The 20759-nt window shown below is 33.3% G+C and overlaps 1 pseudogene; it reads right to left on the minus strand.

Moving 5' to 3' along the window:
- Nucleotides 1-17096: 17096 nt before the first annotated feature.
- On the minus strand, nt 17097-18274 carry LOC148761586 (receptor-like protein 9DC3 pseudogene; annotated as a pseudogene).
- Between the last annotated feature and the right edge of the window lie 2485 nt (nt 18275-20759).

The raw sequence follows: 20759 nt of genomic DNA on the forward strand, positions 1-20759 counted from the left end.
TATTTCATTATGGGAATCTAGGTAGAGTAGAGACAAAACAATTGGCTTTAGAATTGCAACTCAGTACAACCAGTGTTATTGTTTTTGTCAGATTTATTTTTGATATTTAAGTTTCATTCTATTCATGAAATGCTAATGTTACTTGGACAATGTTCAAGCAAGAACATGAGTGCAAGGGATGCCATTATGCAAGAATATAAGCCCTACTTTTATCAATTAATGGAAGTAACATTTTTTTCTGTAAGTATATAGAAAAAAATTCTTAAGTCTTAAAAAACAGAAGCAACTCTCTCCAATCTTTTTTTTATTATTTTGAAAAAGAAAAATTTCAAACCTAATTTTTTGAATATGAAAAATATATGCTCTTATATTGAATCAGATACTAAAATGCAATTTTTTTCAATCTATACACTATATTTTCTTATTTTGAAAAGCTGTTAAAGTGGCCTTTAAGAAAAAGAGATGATGATTGAAGTAAACATTTAATTTTTGATCCTTGTTATTAAAAAAATATTAATGTAAACTTCATATCTTAGTTATATAACTTTTAAAAAAAATTAAAAATTAAAAATCAGATAATTTTATTGAAATTCTCCCTAAAAAGCCCCCCTTCGTAGGAGTTTTTCTGTTTTACGTCTAAAGTTAATCCAAAATTTTATGATTTTAAGCCCTCAAAATCATTTTTGTTTGTACGATTTAACTCACACGAGGTGATAAAAAAATTAATAATTCAGCAAATAATTCCGAAATTGAAATCTATCAAATTGGGTCAAGGCGGTGGGCCACCCGGCCCCTGGTCTAATGTCGTGTTTATAAAAGGGGAAAGCATCAATCGAATTGACTGTTATTGTTTCTCAATAGATGGGACGGAGTCTTCACTCAACAAAGTTAATTAATTGTTATATGAACCCCTAGTTCACGTTAATCCCTTTTCTTATGTATGAAAATATATATATGCAATTTTTGAATATTTAATTCAATAATAGGGACCAAATCTGTACTTCAACCTTTTCATTTTTATTCTTTCATTGCATAACAAAAAATTATTAAATAGACCATTTTTGTTATGTCATCCGTAAATTTGATAAATTATGATACAACATGTAATATGAACTCATGCATTCTCACATGATAACTTTTGATTACTTATTACATCAAGCTGATATATATGATTAGAAGAACCTATCTTAATAATTTAATTTAATGATGCTTATTGATGTATGAATGACAGATGCTGATGTAATTATTAAACATTGAAACCAAGAGGAAGAAATGAAAAGGGAAATTTAAAAAGAAGGGCAAATTACCGTCTTAGAAAGGAAAGGCATGGAGCATGTTGACCGTTGTAAATTTGGATTCAAATGTTTTCTATTTGCAATAAAAAATGATAAAATAGTAATCGAAAAATCAATAAATCAATAATAAAGAGCATAAATAAATTACTTATTCAGTACGTTTTTCCAAAAACATACCTAAGGAGTTATAAATTTAAGAGCATGGTTATTCTATAAAAAAAAATGGAGTGAAAAACTTTTTCAAAATTTAGTGTTCATTTTTTAACCAAACGATACTGGAGTGAAAGACAGGATCAAAATTAATTTTCAATTAAAAAGATAGAAAAAGTTTTTTTTTTTAAGGAGAAACAATCCGCTATACGTGTAGCTGCATATTGACAAATTGTAGTTTAGAAAGATTATGATTAAGTCTCATATAATAATCAAATTCCATCATTTAATCATACCCGAATATTTGGTTTATTGGTTGGTGCATGTTCCCTACTAAGAGTTTACATTTTGCATGTTCTCTTTCTCTCGAATTAAAAAAACAAAATTCCACCATCCAACCCAATTTGCAAGTTTACATTTTGCAGTTAGAAAAAAATGTAAAACATTCTAATGTATATACAGGGAAAAGGATTATTAAGGGATATTTACTAACGGACCTGACCTGCCACAACCTTCCACCTTGACTGATGTCCGTTTTAACAATTAGCATAGAAAAATGTTAAGGGTATAACTAGTGATCTTTATGTAACATCCTCCCTTAATTATCAATTCATATTGAAGATTGGCCATTTCATGACTTTATCTTCCCACTGCTCTTGTTCACTTTTCCTGAAGAAATTAATTTACATCATGTCATTCTCTTTGTTCTAAAGAAATTTGAGGGATAGGTCTGTACCTTTCAGCATAAACTTGATAAGCTATGTGGCCAAAAGAAGAAAAAGAAATTGGTCCTTTACTCTTTGAAATACATGAATATATTGAATATTTACTAATTTTTGAATAATGCTTGTCTTCTTCCTCACCATTTTATATAATAAATAAAATTCATATTCACTTTTCTAAATTTATGTTTCAAACGTTTCATAAATGAAAATTGGTACAAACTTAGAAGTTTAAATAGAAAATTCTAGGAATTCTTTCTTAGCTCTATTGAGTTCTGATATGAATCTCTTAAAAAAACAGGAGAAATATCAATTCTTTTGATTTGGAGAAGAGGAGATTGAGATACACATGATGAACAAGAAGCAAACTGTCCAGCTACAAACATATTACAGCAACTGAGAAACATTACCAAAAGAAAACAATAAAAGATCATCAGAACAAGTACCAATCATAACACTCAACTGAATTTCTAATAAAACAGAGCAGGACCATTTCCCATTCATGAAACAGAGTATCATCATGAAGATCATCAAGAGCTTGCACTGGACAGATTAGCACAAAACAAACCCCAGTCGTATTTCCTTTTTCTGGATTATAAAACAGTTGTTTTTGTCCTTAGTCAATAGGCAGTTCGGAAAGCACATTAGCCTTATGACTACGACCAAACTTTCCCATTTCTGAAACCACACAACAAAATGAAAAAATACATAGCTTAAGGAAAAACCATTCTTTCTAAGATTTTCAAATAAAAAACCATATCAGAACATTACAACAAATTTGACCTAAAACAGCACATTTTTAAAATGTGCTACTAAAAATATTTTTAATAACGTTTTTTTTATGTTGTTTAGAACATTTTGTAAATCCAATTTCACTATATAAATTTTTAAATGCATTATGAATAAAAGGTAACGATAAGAATTGCATGCATTAACAAAGGTTACACTTTTTTATATTGCTACTAAATGTGAAAAAAGTGAAGTTAAAAATTTAAATAGTTACACTTTTTAAATTTTACGATACCAAAAAATATGTCGCCTAAAGAAGTGTGATTAAAACTCAATTTTTTTTGTAGTGGAACAAACTGCTGCCTCACAAACAAAGGAAAGGGAAATAAAGACACAAAGATAGTTTCAGAGAAAACCATTTTTCCGTTTAGGAAAATTGAAAAGCCAGCTACATGATGGTCTCATCATTTGGCCTGCCTGTTCAAACCCTTTAAAAACTTGATTTTGATCATCTTCAGCTTAGCAACAACTTCTTCCATATCAATCCTCTCTTCCGGTAATTCTTTTGAACACTCCAATGCTAATTGCAAAACAGATAATGCACAGTCCTTTATTGCAAAGTGTCCTCTCTGTCTATTACTTAGCAAATTGGTATCTAGAACTTGAATTAATGCAGATGGTATTGACTTAGTCACCCAATGTTTTAAGCTCATTTCTTCAGTAAACATTTCATCTACGGGTTTCTTTCTTGTGAAGGTTTCCATAAGAAGAATACCAAAACTATACACATCACCTTTTGTGGAAACAATTCCTTGAGATCCGTATTCTACATATTTGATTTCATGGAACACATCATCAAAATATGCAATACAATGTTACATATAAATTAGTTATGATAATAAATAATCAAACCAATTTTTAAAAATTTAATCATCTACTTCAAAGAGTTACTATGTGCAAATTCTTGTGTGTTTATGGGTCAATTGCATGATTTGAATTATAAAATAGAAGCATTACCTGGTGCCATATACCTAATTGTTGCTAGTGTCATGGTGTGTGTTGCTGAATCCTCTTTTTCACCTAACAGCTTTGCAATGCCAAAATCACCAAGATGTGCAACCATATCTTCATCTAGAAGAACATTGCTGGGTTTTAAATCGCAATGGATCACAAGTGTTGTACTTGAGAATTTGAAACTCTCAATGGAAGTCTTATTATATATATGTTATTTTCATCAATATGCACTGAATCATCTTCCTTCGAGGCGAATGGTCCACTCATCAAATCTAGTTCAAAGGAAGAGGGACATTCTTACTTCCCTTCCAAAAGGAGGGGCTTTAATAGTCAGAGCAAGACAGCCTTACTTAAATGAAGGAATCATTCTCAGCGAGCAAGAAGACTTGGCCAAAGCGAAAGGAAAGAAGGGTCGAAGATGCTGGAAATAGGATCTTTATAGCCTAAAGAAAGTACCCTGCCGGGTATGGGTAACTATGTTAAGTTAATTACGTATCATAAAAAAAAGATTTTATATGCTCTAAATTGTGCTACTCTATTCGATGGATCAGGAACAATCGAAAAAAGCCAGACCAGTACGGTATCTCTTTGAATCCTGAATATGGTGATACCCCCGATTGTACTAACCTACATATGTTTCTCCTCCATCAATCGGTACTAGTTAATGTCATTTGGATTCCTTGACTTTCTTTGTCCGATGAGAAATGCGAAATGAAAGAAGGATCCTCCTGCTGGGAATTAGATCCTACTCTTTGTCTCTTATTTTCTTTTTACAGAAAATGAAGAGATGAATTGATCGATTCATCGGAACCATGCTGAAGGTATTCCAAGCAGAAGCCACATCGATCATTATGCTCAACCTATGCAAGGTATCTAGAAAATGTTTATGAAACCTCAACCTTTATAGACCCGTAACTAAAAGTAGACGTGATAACACCAACTAGGGGTAATTTTGTCATTTCTCATGGGGAGCTCCTGGGAGTAGTTTTCTAATGTTATTAAGGTCTAAGTAGGCCTAAGGAATAAATGAATGAGGGTAAAATAAATGAAGAAGATAGAAATACTGATAATTTCCATGATAAGGGTAAAATGGTCATTTTGCACCTTAAGCCAAAATTTTTAAGTTTTCGTGAACTTGAGTACTTTTAGACTATTATGGACTTTGTCTCAGTGTCAAATGAGTAAAAAGATTGCATAAAGGAAAAGAGGAAGACAAGTGGCCTTGTTAAGGGCATTATTGTAAATTGTATGAAAATTGGATAAACTTTAACTATAAATATTTAATCTCCAGTAGCTTTTCTTCAGTTTTCCAGCAGCTTCTCTTCTTCTTCTTCCTCCCATCCTCCTCTCCATTCCATGTTTCTCTGCACCTTTCATGGAAGTCTCCCTTGAAACCTTTAAAACTTTCCCAAATTAGCTTCATTTCTCATGTTTTTCTACACCCTTTCATAGGGTTTTTCATGCTCTTCCACTTTTACACCTTAACAACCTTCAAAAGTCTTTCTTTAGTACATTCACTCACTAGCTGGACGTGTAGAAAGAGAGAGAGTGATTTCTCTTATTAGCTTGAAGGATTTTGAAAGAGAATTCAACTACAAAGACCACCAAGGCTCCAACAAAAACCCATTCCTCCATTCGGAACATTAGTCGAAGTTAGAGCCCACCAAAACATCAACAAAGATTGCTGCGTGAACTTGCATTAAATGTTTTGGGGTTAGGGTTTATAAGTTTGATGGAATCAAATGAAACATGTTATTTGACTTTCTTTAAAAATGCATGGGAACAAGCCCTTAACGGAACAATTTTATGTTGTGAAATATGTAATGTGATGTAATGAATCCATGTGTTCTATGCTATGTTGATACTTATGTTATGCCTTGGATGGTATCATTGTGTGATGAGATTGGAATGTGTGAGTAGGGACTGCACATGATGATGATGAGATTGAAATGTGTGAGTAAGGAATGCACATGATGATGATATTGAAATGTGCGAGTAGGGAAAGCACATGATGAGGTTATTACCTTGTGCATGTAGGGAGTGCACATGAGCTGAGTCAAGCGGGGTGGTGTACGTGTTTATATATGTTTATGTATGTATATGTGATAGAAAGTTTATGATTATAATATGCGATTGTATTGCATGTTGAATCCCGCATGATGAATTTTGAAAATTGCTAATTACTTACAAATTGATTTTATTGCGAAAAGATCTTTTTTACTTAAGTGCCCTGTTTCTCGCTGCAGAGAGAATGCCTTTCTGCTGTAGTGAGAAACCCTCTGTCTGTTTGTCTTGCTTGGATATTGACTGAAATTTTTCATTTTTTTTCAATTTCATGGTTAGTATGGATCTTTCAACTCTAGAAGATCAAACAATCAAGGGTTGAATTGAGGGGCTTTACCAGAAATTAAGCTAAAGTGCATGGGTTTAAACATAAGTGCATCATATTTTCAAAAAAAATCTTTTCGTGTCATTTGCTTGTTCACTTCCTATGTTCACTCACTGGTTTATACTCACTGATTTCAACTTTATGTTTTCAGATTAAGAGGCAGTTGGAACCTAGGTCGAGGTGTCCACGTAGATTCGTCTCTGTGGTTGGTATCTCGGCATTCAATAGCTGTACCTTTGCCAAGGTCACTCCGTTGGAAGTCGAGTGTCTTTTTGTTGTGTATAGATAAACGCAATGTAAATTACTAAGATATATGTCTTAAACAATATATGTATATTTTGATTGGTAATGCCACTATGAATTGGTAATGGTTAACATTATTTTGGGTTAATAAAAATGCAAGTATTTGATTGCTGTAGCACATTATTAAAGAACTTGTAGGTTGGAATTATGAAATGTGACATTAGGAACATTTGAAAGAAGGATGAACAGGTTATATAAATAGGCTTGTTTGAGCTTAGTGGGCTATGCCCATTGGGCCCATGCACCAGTCTTGGTCCAGAAATTGGGTTGTGACAATGTTTATGAGAATACAACCACTTCTGGAGACTTCCATTAGGCATTAACTCAAGTACCAAGGTTTTGAAATCAAGGTTACAACAACTACTTATGATCCTGACTAAATTTTGATGGCGAACGTTGCCCAACACCTCACACTTAATGTCAAAGCTCTTAAATGATCCTTCTAACTGCAAATTGAAGACCTTTATTGCAATGTTCAGTCCATCTGAAAGAGTTCCTTGAAATAGTGATCCAAAACTCCCCACACCAAATAATTTGCTTTCAGAAAATCCAATTGTAGCCTGATGAAGCTCTTGGTATGAAACTCTTTGCCATTCTGCTAATGCCTGCAAATTTTCTTGATCTGTTGGCAGATTTGCGTTCAGTTTCCTTTTTTTTTGAGCAAATGATTACCAAAGCTAGTACTAATACCGTTGAGCCAACTGGCACTAAAATATATTCTACTAGCTTAATAGCTTTCTTAGAATGATGTCTAAAAGAATTAGTTTTGCATGGTGGGAGTGGAAGGTGTAGTCGAGGTGTAGCACATAATGCTTTATTCGCCATAAATGATCGAATAGAGTAGTTGGGAAAGGTTCCTCCATCCGGAATTTCTCCTTGTAGTCTATTGAAATAGACATTGAAATATTCAAGATACAAGAGTTTCTCTAAAGGCTTGGGAATGATTCCAAAGAAATTATTCCTTGACAAATCCAAGAACTACAATCCTTTCAAGCCCCCGAATGACTCAGGAATAGACCCTTGCAATTTGTTGCCAAATAATGAGAGATAAGTCAGGTCTTTAACATCACCAATGCTTTTCGGGATTTCACCTAATAATTGATTTTTGGAAATATCAATATTATTAACAACCTTCCACTTTTCAATGTCAATCGGGAGAGCCCCACGTAGAGTATTGGAAGACATGTTTAGTTGCAAGATATCTACAAGTCTTGTCAAGGTTGAGGGTATTGAGTCAGTAAACTTGTTGCGATCTAATAATAAATGTCTAAGAGAAATGAGATCACCCAAGCATGCTGGTATTGGTCCAACCAATTTGTTACCCGCGAGATCCAAGAAACCCAAACTCTTCAAGTGGCACAACTCAGCTGGAATGGATCCTTCTAACTTGTTTCCTTCAAGCGAGAGACTTTGCAAATTCCGTAATCTTCCGATTGTGGTGGGAATAGCAATCAGTTCATTGTTATCTAAGTTCAAGCCAATCAAGTTGCTTAGGTTGCCAATTTCGCTTGGAATACTGTTAGGATAAATTGTCGAAAATATTTAAATTTATTTGTACCATGTTGTAATAAATATTTTCCATATCATTGGTGGAGTTATCTTGTGTTAAAATAATACGTCAGAGTTACAATGTCATTTGGTTTTCACTAATTTGAGATCAAAATTTGTAATAAAAATGAAAGTGGGCAAAATCAATAATGATGTTTGCCAAAATATTTAACCACACATTTGTAATAAAAGTAAGCTCTAATTTTCAAACCATTTTCCTTCTCATCACTTTGTACTATAACACTATAAAAATATCAATATTCATCAATTGTGTAAGACATCCAAAACCTATACTTATAAAGTTGTATTCATCCATCTATGATCATTCAAATATTTTTTATTATAATTATTAGGAAGATTTATTCAATTTATAAATAAAATTTTAATTGCATTAAATGATTTCATTAAAAAAACATATATTTAAAATTTTAATAGTATTGAACAATTTAAATATTAATATTTTAAGTTAAAAATCCTCGGAGGCATAAGACATTTTATATGGTCAACGGGTGTTTTTCCCCTTGACCTGTAAAATGTTTTACTTCTAAAATAAATATTTAGTCTTTTAAATAAGCCTAAGTCATGAAAATGTTTTCTAAAAAATATTTTATGTCAAAATAAATGGACCCTTCAATACATTTTTAATTTCGGTTTGAACAACAAACTCTCTACTATCTTTCTTTTTAGTATGGGATTCAATTCCCACTTCCAATTTGATAAAATTGTAAGAAAAATCACATCTTTCAGTTTCTTTCACAAATGTTAATATGGTCAAATGTCTAAAATATGGAGTTAACCATAAAAAAGAAAAGAAAAGACCAAAAATAAGGGGCATCCAATTTTCAATTGACATGGAGAAAATTGAAGACCTCTCAACTAGTGCAAGATTCACTGAATGATTATCACTTCTAGATGGAGTTCTTGCAAGCAATGCTTTTGGCTAAGCTTCATTTTGTCAACAAAATCCAGACAAGTGCTTCTTTAGGGATCAAATCTTTGAGCAAAGTTTAAACATTTAAGAAAGTGAGTTAATTAAGTGTGGTAAGACAATACAATCTGTTTCTGACATCTTAATTCTTTGCATAAAAGAAACTTTAAAATTAGTTCAATGCTCACTTTTCATTTAGGAATAACAGGAATAGGATACAGGATCAATACTGTACAAATACTCATTTTTTAATTAAAAGTTAGAAAAAATAATTTCTGAGTCGATTATTAGTTGTCAGTTTAATGCTGAATCAGAAAACGGATGAAGTTTTCTAACCCAAACAATACACTATAATTGTACCTACATACGACTTGAAGGCAACATTTTTCCTGTATTTACAACTTGTAACTTAGAAAGATTGTGGTTGACTTAAGACTTAAATGATCACAATATTCTACCATCTAGCTCAAAAAGCAAGTTTAAGTTGCACTCTTGTCAATTCCATTATTTGCAGTAAGACATTTCATAGCTAGAAATCAACCAAACACGGACGAAAGGAGAAAATGTAAACCATTTCAAAACAGCTAAAGACTACTGAAGACATGAGATATATTTATAAACAGATTTTATCTGTCACAAAGACTACTCGTGTGTTTTTTTTCTTTTCCAATCAGAGTAGGGAATGATGGAATTCTATCCAGAAGAAAGTTGTTGCCTCATCCTAATCAATCTCAAATAGAAATTAAATACATATTTTCAACAATGATTTACTTCAATTAAACGTTATACATTTAACTTGATTCTTATGAAAAAAAGCATGCTCTGAGGTTGATTCATATTATTGTTCACTTTTTAAAAAATTTTTTGAGGTCCAGGTTTTGAATCTTTCTCTCTTTCCTTGAACTTCCTCGTATAAATGAAATCCCAAAATGAAACACGTCACCTTTCATTCTAACCTCATGAATTCATCACTTAGATTAATTTGATTTGTTGCTTCTTAAAGTCAAGGTACACTATTTCCAACAACCAATCATAATTTTAGTAATTGCAAATAACTCTAATTTCCGATTGCCACGGGAATCTGTCCTTGCAGATTATTGTCATCCAAGTACAATAACTCTAGTTTCCCATGAGATGATGCATGAGGAGAAGTAGCGAGGCAATTTATTAGAGTTTTTTTTTTCCTTTCTAACTCAAAATTAAGTCTTGAGTACTCTTATTTCTTTTCATATTTTATTTCATATTAATTGTTCATTTTTAAAAAAATTTTTTGATCAGGTCCAGGTTTTGAATCTTTCTTTCTTTCCTTGAACTTCCTCGTAGAAATGTCCCAAAATGAAACACGTCGCATGTCCTTCTACTCTCATGAATTCTTCACTTAATTAGTTTTAATTTGTTGCTTCTTAAAGTCAAGGTCCACTACTTCCAACAACCAATCGTAATTTTTAGTAATTAAAGAATACTTCTCCGGGTCAGGCACGATAACGACCTCATTGCGTTGGCTCTACATGGTAATGACCCTTGAATTTAATCGATTTCCATTAAGGTTAATATTCTTCAATTTTTCAATTGGTATGGTCAAACTTCAAAATTATAGTTGGTTAAGATCTATTCTACATTGAGTATAGTAGTTGCAAGATATTCTTTCGATATAATTCCTTTGTGTTAATCAAATCCAGGTACGTGCTTCATTCGGAGATCAAATCTTGAAAACTTGCCTCCAATCTCAAAAAATTGAGCATCTCATTTTAGTGAAACTTATTTTGAGATTGAAGTGTTATATAAGACAATACAATCCGTTTCTAACTTCTTTATTCATAATAGCACCTTCAAAATTTAGTGCTCATTTTTCAACAAGAAATTAATAAACTGCATTACTCAAGTTCCAATTAAAAGCTAATTAGAAAAGGGGGAAAAATCTTCTGATTTGGTTATTGATTGTCGTTTACCCATTTTCCACACTGAAATATAAAACCACTAAACTTTTTTAACTCTTAACAGTATGCTATAATTAACCATGTAAGACTTAGAGGAAATTTTTCCGGTATTATTGACTACTTAAAATGGAAATATTTTGATTGACTTATGACTTATAGCATCAAATTCTACCATCAAGAAAGCGAGTCACGCTACGGTCTTATCAATTTAATTGTCTTCAATAGGGCACTTATGATTTATATCCTCAAATTCTACCACCTAGAAAGCAAGTTAAGCTACCCTCTTGTCAATTCAATTGTTTTCAATAAGTCATTTCGTGTTTAGAAATCAACCATTACTGACAAGAAAAAATGTAACCATTGTAACACAGGAAAAACGACTACTGAGGAAATGCTATTAATATTTATCAACAGACCCTCTAATTTCTCATAATCCACATTATTCCAGCTTGACTAATTAATGACTTTTTTGACAATAATTTAATGCGTACACCTATTAATTTATCTCATTAATTTCCCCTATTAATCACTTGCAATAAGAAGGAAAATTTTGGAAACAAGGACAACAACAGCTATTTTTCTTGTTAAACATTGAAGAGAAAGCATCAAAAGCCAAAGATTTTGCGTACACCCACTTAAAACAGAGGACTACAATCAGTGAGATGTCTCACTGAACTTCTCATGAACTAACAATAAAACTAAACGCAGTCATTCTGCCCACAAACATAACAGAACCCCATAAAAGAAAATTTACAAATGAAGACAACCAGAAGATCAAAATCTAAATATTTAGTGAACCTTGTCATAGGGAATGAACTCAAAGCAACTAAGCAGAACATACTTGCAAGCCAAATCTTACTCAAGCAGACAATTCCATCTTCCTTCCGATTTATTTCAAATGCCACTGTGACAACCAAAAATAAATAAATAATGGAAAATTAACTCCAGGTAATAGCAAAAGCTATAAGAACCTAAGTAGTACCTTTACATTATTCAAAGCAGTTAAAACTCACTTAAAGCATGTTCGACGTAGAGCTAGTTGCTTCTTCCTCTATTCCTGCGAATCAACCTTGTAACATTCCCTTGCCAATCTCTCTCAATCATTCTTACCCACCACCATGATCTTTCAGTTGTGAATGCGATGTATCCCATTCTCAATCCTAACAAGTATAGTAGAGTGGGCCTAGCTAAATATTAGACTCATCAAAATGAGCAAGTTACGAGTCAAGAATGATATCAAAAGCCTCCTATAAGGATATGTCTAATTAAGATCAAATCTTTCTTAGTTATTACCCCAAAATGGATATCAAATTTGTAAGTTTCCAACAAGGATTTAGAATACTAAACAATTTCAATAAAGATGACAAAAACTAAACCTAAGGTATTTGCTCTAGAGTGATGAACCATAGTCAAATTGCAATTCATAAAGTAATGAAGAGCCAAAGTCATAAAAATATCATACATGAGCGGGAAGCAGGTTGTTTTGGACCTTACTATTCTCAATCGGTAATTCTATTGTTTACGTCTTCTTGTTGAATATTCTGTGTAAGTCTTTACATTCAAGAAGTGAATGACCAATTGTTTAGTGATAATCACAGTACATTGGATTAGGCTTCTCTTTTATTGTTGGTGGTTGTGTAACATATGGTAAGTTTACTTGTCCATCGTTGATCCATTCATGGAGAAGTGCTCTCACTTTGTTTAGTGGAATTAAAAATGACAGAGAAGAATCGTTCTCTTCATTTGGTCTTCTCCTTGGGTTGTCTCTTCTAGGATACAAATAGATTGAAAAGGACATATTCTTTCTTTACCTCATCTTTAAATTGCATTCATTGTTGGAGTATTCCTTCTATTGAAGCAAGTAGCTCCTTTTTGTTTGAGAACTGTATTATTGGTTTTTCTTGTCGCTTCCACCAAGGTAGCAGAAGTTGGAAGAGGTAAATTCTCCAAGTGTAGTCTATACTCGACGAACATCCCTTGAATGTAAACTTTCACCAATTCCTTCTCATCATGAGACTCTTGTATTTACAACACCTTTTCTCTAAAAAGCTGGATGTATTCCATGAGATGTTCTTTAGACTTTTGATATTCTCTTCCTAAATAAACAAGAGTAACCTTCTCTTGAGTTAAAAGAAAACTTCTCCTCAAACATCCTACACATTTGATTTTAAGATTCAACAGAGTTAAGGGTGAAATTAACATACCATGTGTAGGCCTTTTCAATGAGAGATTTAGAGAATTGTTTTAATTTCAAGCCATCATCCAATCCCGCTACTCCGAGTGTTTCCATAAATATCATAACATGCTATTGTGCATCACCAGTTTTACCATTGAATTACTTGAATTTAGGACTAGTGTAGTCCTTAGAATATGGCTTAATAGCTACACTTGCTAGGCAAGAAAACTTAAGTTCAAATTCGAAAAAGCTGAAGCTTTTATTCTTCTGATCTAGTAACTTTTGGAGCTCTGCCATTGTCACAATGCCTTAAGTAGTGGTTGGTGGAATTATTGCAGTAGAGATAATTGCTGGCATAACTAACATACAGGAGTTGATCAAATTGGGATTTCCAACACCTACCACATCAACTACATTTTCTTCCTTTCCTCCATTCACATTTGTGTTTACAACTAAGGGAGTGGATCCATCAAGTGCATCCTCATCACCATTAAAGCGTATGGGTTGAGCTTGAAAAACAATGGTAGTGGAGGATGCAAGTTGAGATATGGTCTCCAACATCTGCCTATTGTTGTCTTCCAACGTTTGCATTCTCTCTTGAGAAGCTTCGATCATTTTCATCAACTCTTGGATGTAGGTGGAAATAGATGCATCTTGGTTGCTAGAGAAACTGTCCTTCTCTTATGGCAATGCAACGTTTTGTTAATAAGATTTTACTTAATACAATTACTCTTCCCTAGTAAAGTCGTCAAAATGTAAAAAGGGTTCTTGTGATAGGGAAGAAAGCGTTGCAAACAAGTAAATGATGCCCCGGAGGTGGCGAACAAGAAGATCAGAATAGTTTCTGAAATATTGAGTGTTGTGGCAAGTGAAAGACAATAAGAAAAGAATTAGGGAGTAGAAGAGAATTAAAGAGAAAAGCTTTAAAGGAGATTGTGTTAGCTCTAGGAGGAAGAGAAGGTCTCGAATGAATTGTGAAGGCTCTATATATAGTGCCAAAAATGGCGGTTACAAGAAACAACTTTAATGCACGTAATGAATGACATTATTAAGAACAATTTTAATGTTGGGTAATCGTTATTGAGAGTTATGTTGAGTAATAATTAGAAACCCATTATGTGACCGTTGAAATAATTAGGTGTAATAAGACTTCTTCTTGAGTAGAAGGTAACAGAGAAGAGGTATACGTAAAAAGGCACAAGAAAAGAAGTTGTATGTGAATAGGTACAAGAGAAGAAGATGTTATGTGAATAGGTACATTAGAACAAGGTAAAAGGGGGAAACACTTGTACTTTAGGAAAAGGCTAACTACCTCCATATCTAAGCCACTAAGCCAAAATCTCCAAAATATCTCAAAATGGAAGTAACCAGTAAATCCTACCACTTATTTTGGGTTGCTTCCACTGCTATTCGTATGTAGTAGTGCTTCACTTGCTCTAGTTGTTTTGCGTAATGTAGCGCTTTATTGTTTTTTTTTTGGAAAAGTATGGGAAAGTCTATCATTTAAAAGGGGAAAGTGCTGAACAAAAAGGATGTGGGTAATGGTTAAAAAAAAAAAATACTTCTTACCCCACGAGAACCATAAGTTGCTCTAAACCAGGGGTCAGTAAGCCAGATAATCCTGCATAAAATATACAGCCTTTATTCCACTCATAAGAAGCAAAATACTTACACCTAACTCATTGATAGCCACAACAAGCAAGATGTAAGAAAAATTTTATCACAAAAGACAAGGGTACAAGAATCAGAAACAAGAACAAGCTAAAGATGGCATTAGGCATTCTCATTGATCTAGAGAAAGTTTTGAAAGCATGATGCACCTCTTTTACCTTGGCAATCAACTTTGTCATTAGCCAATCTAGGAATGTGCATGATATTCCAACAACTAACTGAGTTAAGAGTCCTGAGGATTTGGATGATTAATGGCCTAAGCTTCCATTGAACTTCAGATGGCTTCTTGATCCAACAAACCACATTCTTAGAGTTAATCTCAATTATAAAAGAGTGAAAAGAATTCCACCTTGAAATCGCATAAATCAAAGCTGCCTCTTTGATCACCAGAAGTTCAGCACGATTGGCGTACAAGATCTTAACAAAGTTTAGAGAAAATGATAAGACTGACTCTGTTTTCAATATGCAATATACCGCTAATTCCGGAATCACTAGGGCAGCCTCTTGTAACCCCATCAATGTTAAATTTAAAGACCCCAGTTAGAGGCTTGGACCAAGTTTCACCTCTACTGCCATTTCTTTTTGTACTAGGAACAAGACCAGCATTAAGGAATCACGCAAGATCACCTATAGAGGAGTTAGTATGAGGCTATTTCATATTAATCCACTCGACAATTCTAATTTTAATGAGCTCAAAGATTGAGCAGTCATCCCATTGTTTGCCCCTAAACACCACTTCATTCTGAGTTATCCAAATAGCCATAACAATGGCATACTAACCCATTTTCCAAATTTCACCATTTTTAAAAGTGTAAGCAAAACCAAACCAATTAAGAAAACAATTGAGTGGGTTATTATGTGAAACCTAATCAACGCTCCACAAAGCACACCAAAGTTGCTAAATAAGCCAAGATTTTTCACAAGCAAAGAATAGTTGATGTATCGTTTCAAGCTCACTTCTACACAAAAGGCATGCGGCTGCATTACTGCTAATAGCACCTCTCTTGGCAAGCATTTCTCAAACTGCCAAGCAGCCTCTCACAAGCTGCCAGCAAAAACCTCTATTTTGTATAGAGCCAATCCCAATCAAATCATCTTCCAATGATTTGCATGAGGGGTGATAGTGAATTAAACATGCCAACAAAAAGAATTAAAGGAGTATTCACCTCGAGGGGTCCATTTCTAGATGAGTTTGTCTTGAAAGTCCTTATTAGTCACCTGGTCATCCAGCAAAAAGCAAAAGTAGTCCCATTGTTCACGTTCCAAATCAAAAACATCTCTCCAAAGTTCAATTTTCCAAGACTAGCTATTCTCATTCCATTCCCCGAATTCATAAACTTTTCCTTCCTTCTTGTGCATAAGTGCAAATACTCTAGGAAAAGTCGTTTTCAAGACGAAGCCTTCAATCCATTCCTCCCCCCAAAACTTGATTTTACTACCCACACCCAAAAATAAGTGCATGCCCTCGGAACAAAACTACTATGCTCACAAATACCTTGATGTGGTTTGACAATATTTTTCCACATGACAGAGGCTTTATTTCTACCACCAAGACTAGGAATCAAGCTGTTATGATCTAACCCCAATTTACCATCGACGACTTGCCTCCAAAAGCTTTCAAGTTTGTTATCGTATCTCCAAAATCATTTGTTAAGAAGAGCTCTATTTTTTAGCTTGAGCTCCACCATCCTAAGGCCACCTAAGTCTTGATAGTTGCGTGCATTTACTCAGTTGACATAACAAAGTAGCCCTTTTCTTGCTCTAGCTGTTCTTCGTGAAATAGCGCTTCATTTATTTTAGTTGTTTTGTATGAAATAGTGTTTCACTTGTAATGGTTGTTCTCACTGTTCTTTGTACAATATTATACTGTAAAATAATTCTTTAGAGAATTGTATTAACCAAAATCAAGTATTTACAATATTTATATGGAACAGCAAACTTTAGAGTTTTGGTTTTTATTTTTTCTTTGAGCTATGATAAAATGATTAAAATGATGGGCAAATTGCATTAAGTTTAACGCTGACAGTTCATGAATAAAGGAGGCAGCTTCAAGTATGGAAAAAACCAATCACCTTCAAATAGCATTACTAGAAAATTCAATCATAACCTGCCTTTAAAGAAAAGAAACAATCTGCTTTTATCATGAACTACTTTAAAATAACCAAAAATGAAAAACGCCGATGCCTCCGACCATAATGTCCTAAAGTAACAGGAAATAAATTCTATATTAGCTCTTAGGTCATCCTCTGGGTAGCTTCCTTGGCAAGTACCTTCTCTTTGGCTTTGGTTCTCACAAGGGATTTGGAACCCATGATACCGCCACCCCATTTCTTCCTATATTCATCATACTTGTCATTGACTTTAGAATATTGATTGTATTGGCTTATTTATTCTTCCTCTAATTTTGTGAATTTGCCTTTTGACTTTTTGGTTTGGGCCTCTCTGGATTATCTTCACTAGCCAAGCTGGTTTTCCTGTTATGAATACATTGTATCCCATGCTCAATCCGAACACAAGTCCACATCCATAACCCATCATTGCACATTTCCAAGTAAGTGTTCTTCCATAATCATCATCTTCATCAAATATTGATGGAGGAAGTTTTGTTCCCTCACTTTCGCCGCATTCCTTTGACAATGGAAACACACATAACCGTAAGTTACCAATGTAGGAATCATTTGTGAAAGTATCAAATTGATTTCCTCTAGGAACCGATCCCATGAGATTGTTTTGAGAAAGATTTAACATTGTGACAAATATCAGATTCCTTAATTACATAGGGATGCTTCCTTCAATCATATTTGATGAGAGATCTAATGGTTGGAGTGCTAACAAATTCCCCAATGATGATGGGATTTGACCTGTTAGGCTGTTAAGAGAGAAGTTGAGGACCAAAAGATCTTTAAGTTCTCCCACTACTTCAGGAACCGGTCCTTCTAATTGATTGCCTGAAAAATCAATAGTTGTGAAAATATCTAATATTTTCTCAAAATTTATCTCCAATCCTTTGATTGTTAAAATCATGGAATCATAATAATAGAACTCTCCAATATAATTTGGACCAGTTGGCTCTTCATGGATATTTTTCTTAGCCTTCAAATTTCGAAAGAATGTGGCTGGCAAGGGGCCATTGAACTCATTTTGAGAGAGATTGATGATTCGCAAACTAGTAAAGAAAGATGTGCCCCCTCAAATTTGGTATTGGACCATGAAATTTATTAGATCGCAGGACAAGGATTTGCAGACTTGAAAGTACACCTAACAAATGAGGAAAGAAGTCTTTCAAGTTGCTGTTGCCCAAATCTAAAACTTCCAATTCACTGCAATTCACCAAAGATTGTGGCATGGATCCTTCTAGTTGGTTGTCATTGAGGTTAAGGCTTCTCGACAAATTACCTTCATCAGTACACATCCTTGGGATTTTGCCATCGAAGTTATTCATTCATAAATTCGAACAGAGATGAAGTCATAATTTCCAAGACATTTTGGAATGATTCCACTCAAGTTGTTCTTTGACAAGTTGAGGACTTGAGGGAAAGTTATATTGCAAAACCCTGAAGGGATTTCTCCTGTCAATTCATTTTCTGAAATGAAGAGATGATGTATTGTCTGTGGGGGAGTAGGAAGTGGTCCTTGAAGCGAATTTGAACGAAGGTCAATTGTCTGAAAAGTCTTCCCAGGAAATTGCTCTTCATTTGTCAACAAATTGTTAAATGCTGATGATGGCAATAAACCATGGAAATTGTTAAACGAAAAATCCAACTTAATTAGTTTCTTGAAATTCCCAAAAACATCTGGAATTTGACCTTCAAAATTGTTAAATTTTAAATGTAAGAAAGTGATTTTGATGAGGTTTCCAAGAGATGAAGGGATAGACCCTGTGAAATCACAAAAAGAAAGGTCAAGTTCTTCCATTTCAAGATTTCCAATTGAGTCTGGTAACTCCTCTGAGAAACTTGCTCTTGCAAGGGAGATAACCAGTGAGATTAGGATTACAGGTTAATATGATTTTTTCTAGTTATGGAAAGCAGAAAATTTCACTTGAAAATTCCCCTTGCTGTAAACCTTTGACTTTAATATGATCAAATGTTTCCACATTAAGAAAAGTTATTAAATCAACTTCTCAATGGTGACAGAAGCACTAGAACAAGGTGTAAAATAGTAGTTTGTGCAGAAAGGCAAATCAGAGAAGGTTTTGGTGCAAGACGGACTATATAGAATACTTGCCGGTTATGAATAAGAACATTGTTCACAAGCTTATTAGGCTTAGTTTGTAGGTAACATTTAGTTTCGGGAGTACATTATACAAGTGAATACAAAGATTTGCACAATGAACATTAGTTTGCAGGCTTCAAACTTTTATTTAGGAACTAATTAAGTGAGGTGGTCTGGCCGTCTCCAAGGCCTGCAATGCCACCATATTGCCACAATGTAAGCAATAAGATTAGCCTGGATTGTTATAGTAACATATTTGGATCCTCTTCATTACGAACCAGCAATTATACAGCAATTATAGAATCAATGTGGTTTGCAACCCACCTCTTCACAGTCAAGAGTCCATTCCAGGAGCTGTCGCTTAGATTATTTGCAGCAATGAGTCATTTGGAAAATTTCCATAACAAAACTCATTGTTCTCAAGAAAAGATACATAGAAACCTCTAGGAGAAGGCCTATAAACATTTTGAGATATTTTGAATGGCTTTTGATTATAAATGTGCCATGCACAAAAGAAGTAGGGGTGAACAGAAAAGAAGCCATGATTAATGGTGGCTAGCTAGCAGCTTTGCTGGTTTAATCTGTATTAAAGAAAAATGTTGGAGTTAAAATTTAAAACCAATGCTGAAAACTTTGTTAAAAATTTAGCACATAGCTATCTCAGCATTTCAGTTTTACCTTGAAAACAAAAAATTAAATAATTAATAAAAACTGGTTAGCATATGCAGGCCAAAAAATTGACTTGTAAGCTAATAGTAGTGTAATAAAAGAATGATGAAAATCCAAAACTATTGTGCATCTAATTAATTTCTTCCCTCAAATTTTCTTTAAACGATTTGAAAAATAAACTTAAAAGGAAAAATATAGCTTCCTTAATCAATTTAGATAACCTGAGTAGACACAACATGAATTTCCTTATTATCTTTCTTATATATCAGAAGTTGCTGTAGCAGAAACTAAGGTTTACTTTAATGTGTAGTTCTGAAGATAAACAGAGATCAAACTATTATGAATACATTGTCTTATTGTGCTCTATTCCAATTTCTGTGTAATTATTTGAAATTTTCGAGAACTTTGAGATAACTTAAATCAGAATCAACCATCACTTGCTTAATCAAATCGCAAGAAAACCTCTGATGTCCCATTTTTGTGCAGGTCCAGACGCATCATCTCAACCCAGATCATCCCAGTCCATGTCCAACAACATCATGCATTTACAAAGACAAATCGAAAGCAATCTATAATATTTATTTATTCATATTGGTTGTTTCAAGACTATGCATCATCAATATTACATGGATAATCATATTAAAATATTATAATTGATTAACAATGTAACAAGTAGAACCTAATTGTGTCCTTAGTGTAGAATTCACTAAAAGCTTGAGCTATTACAAGTTAATGAAATACATAATTTAAAAAAAAACACCTAATTTTTGGACACCTATAAAAGTTAAGTTATATTTGTAAAGTTAAGTTCAAAAATGTAAGCAATATAAACTAAATCTTATATCTCTATTAGTGTTTCTTTAGGAGATTATATTTACAAATAAAAATTATAATTAAATTAAATAACTTTGATATATATTATAATATAAAATAAACTTTTAAATAAACCAAAAGTTATACACCCATAAAATAGATCTATATAGTACAATAATAAATTTATTTGGACTGGATTA

This window comes from Theobroma cacao, chromosome 7, assembly GCF_053813885.1.
Source record: "Theobroma cacao isolate CCN51 chromosome 7, ASM5381388v1, whole genome shotgun sequence".
Classification (NCBI taxonomy): domain Eukaryota; kingdom Viridiplantae; phylum Streptophyta; class Magnoliopsida; order Malvales; family Malvaceae; genus Theobroma; species Theobroma cacao.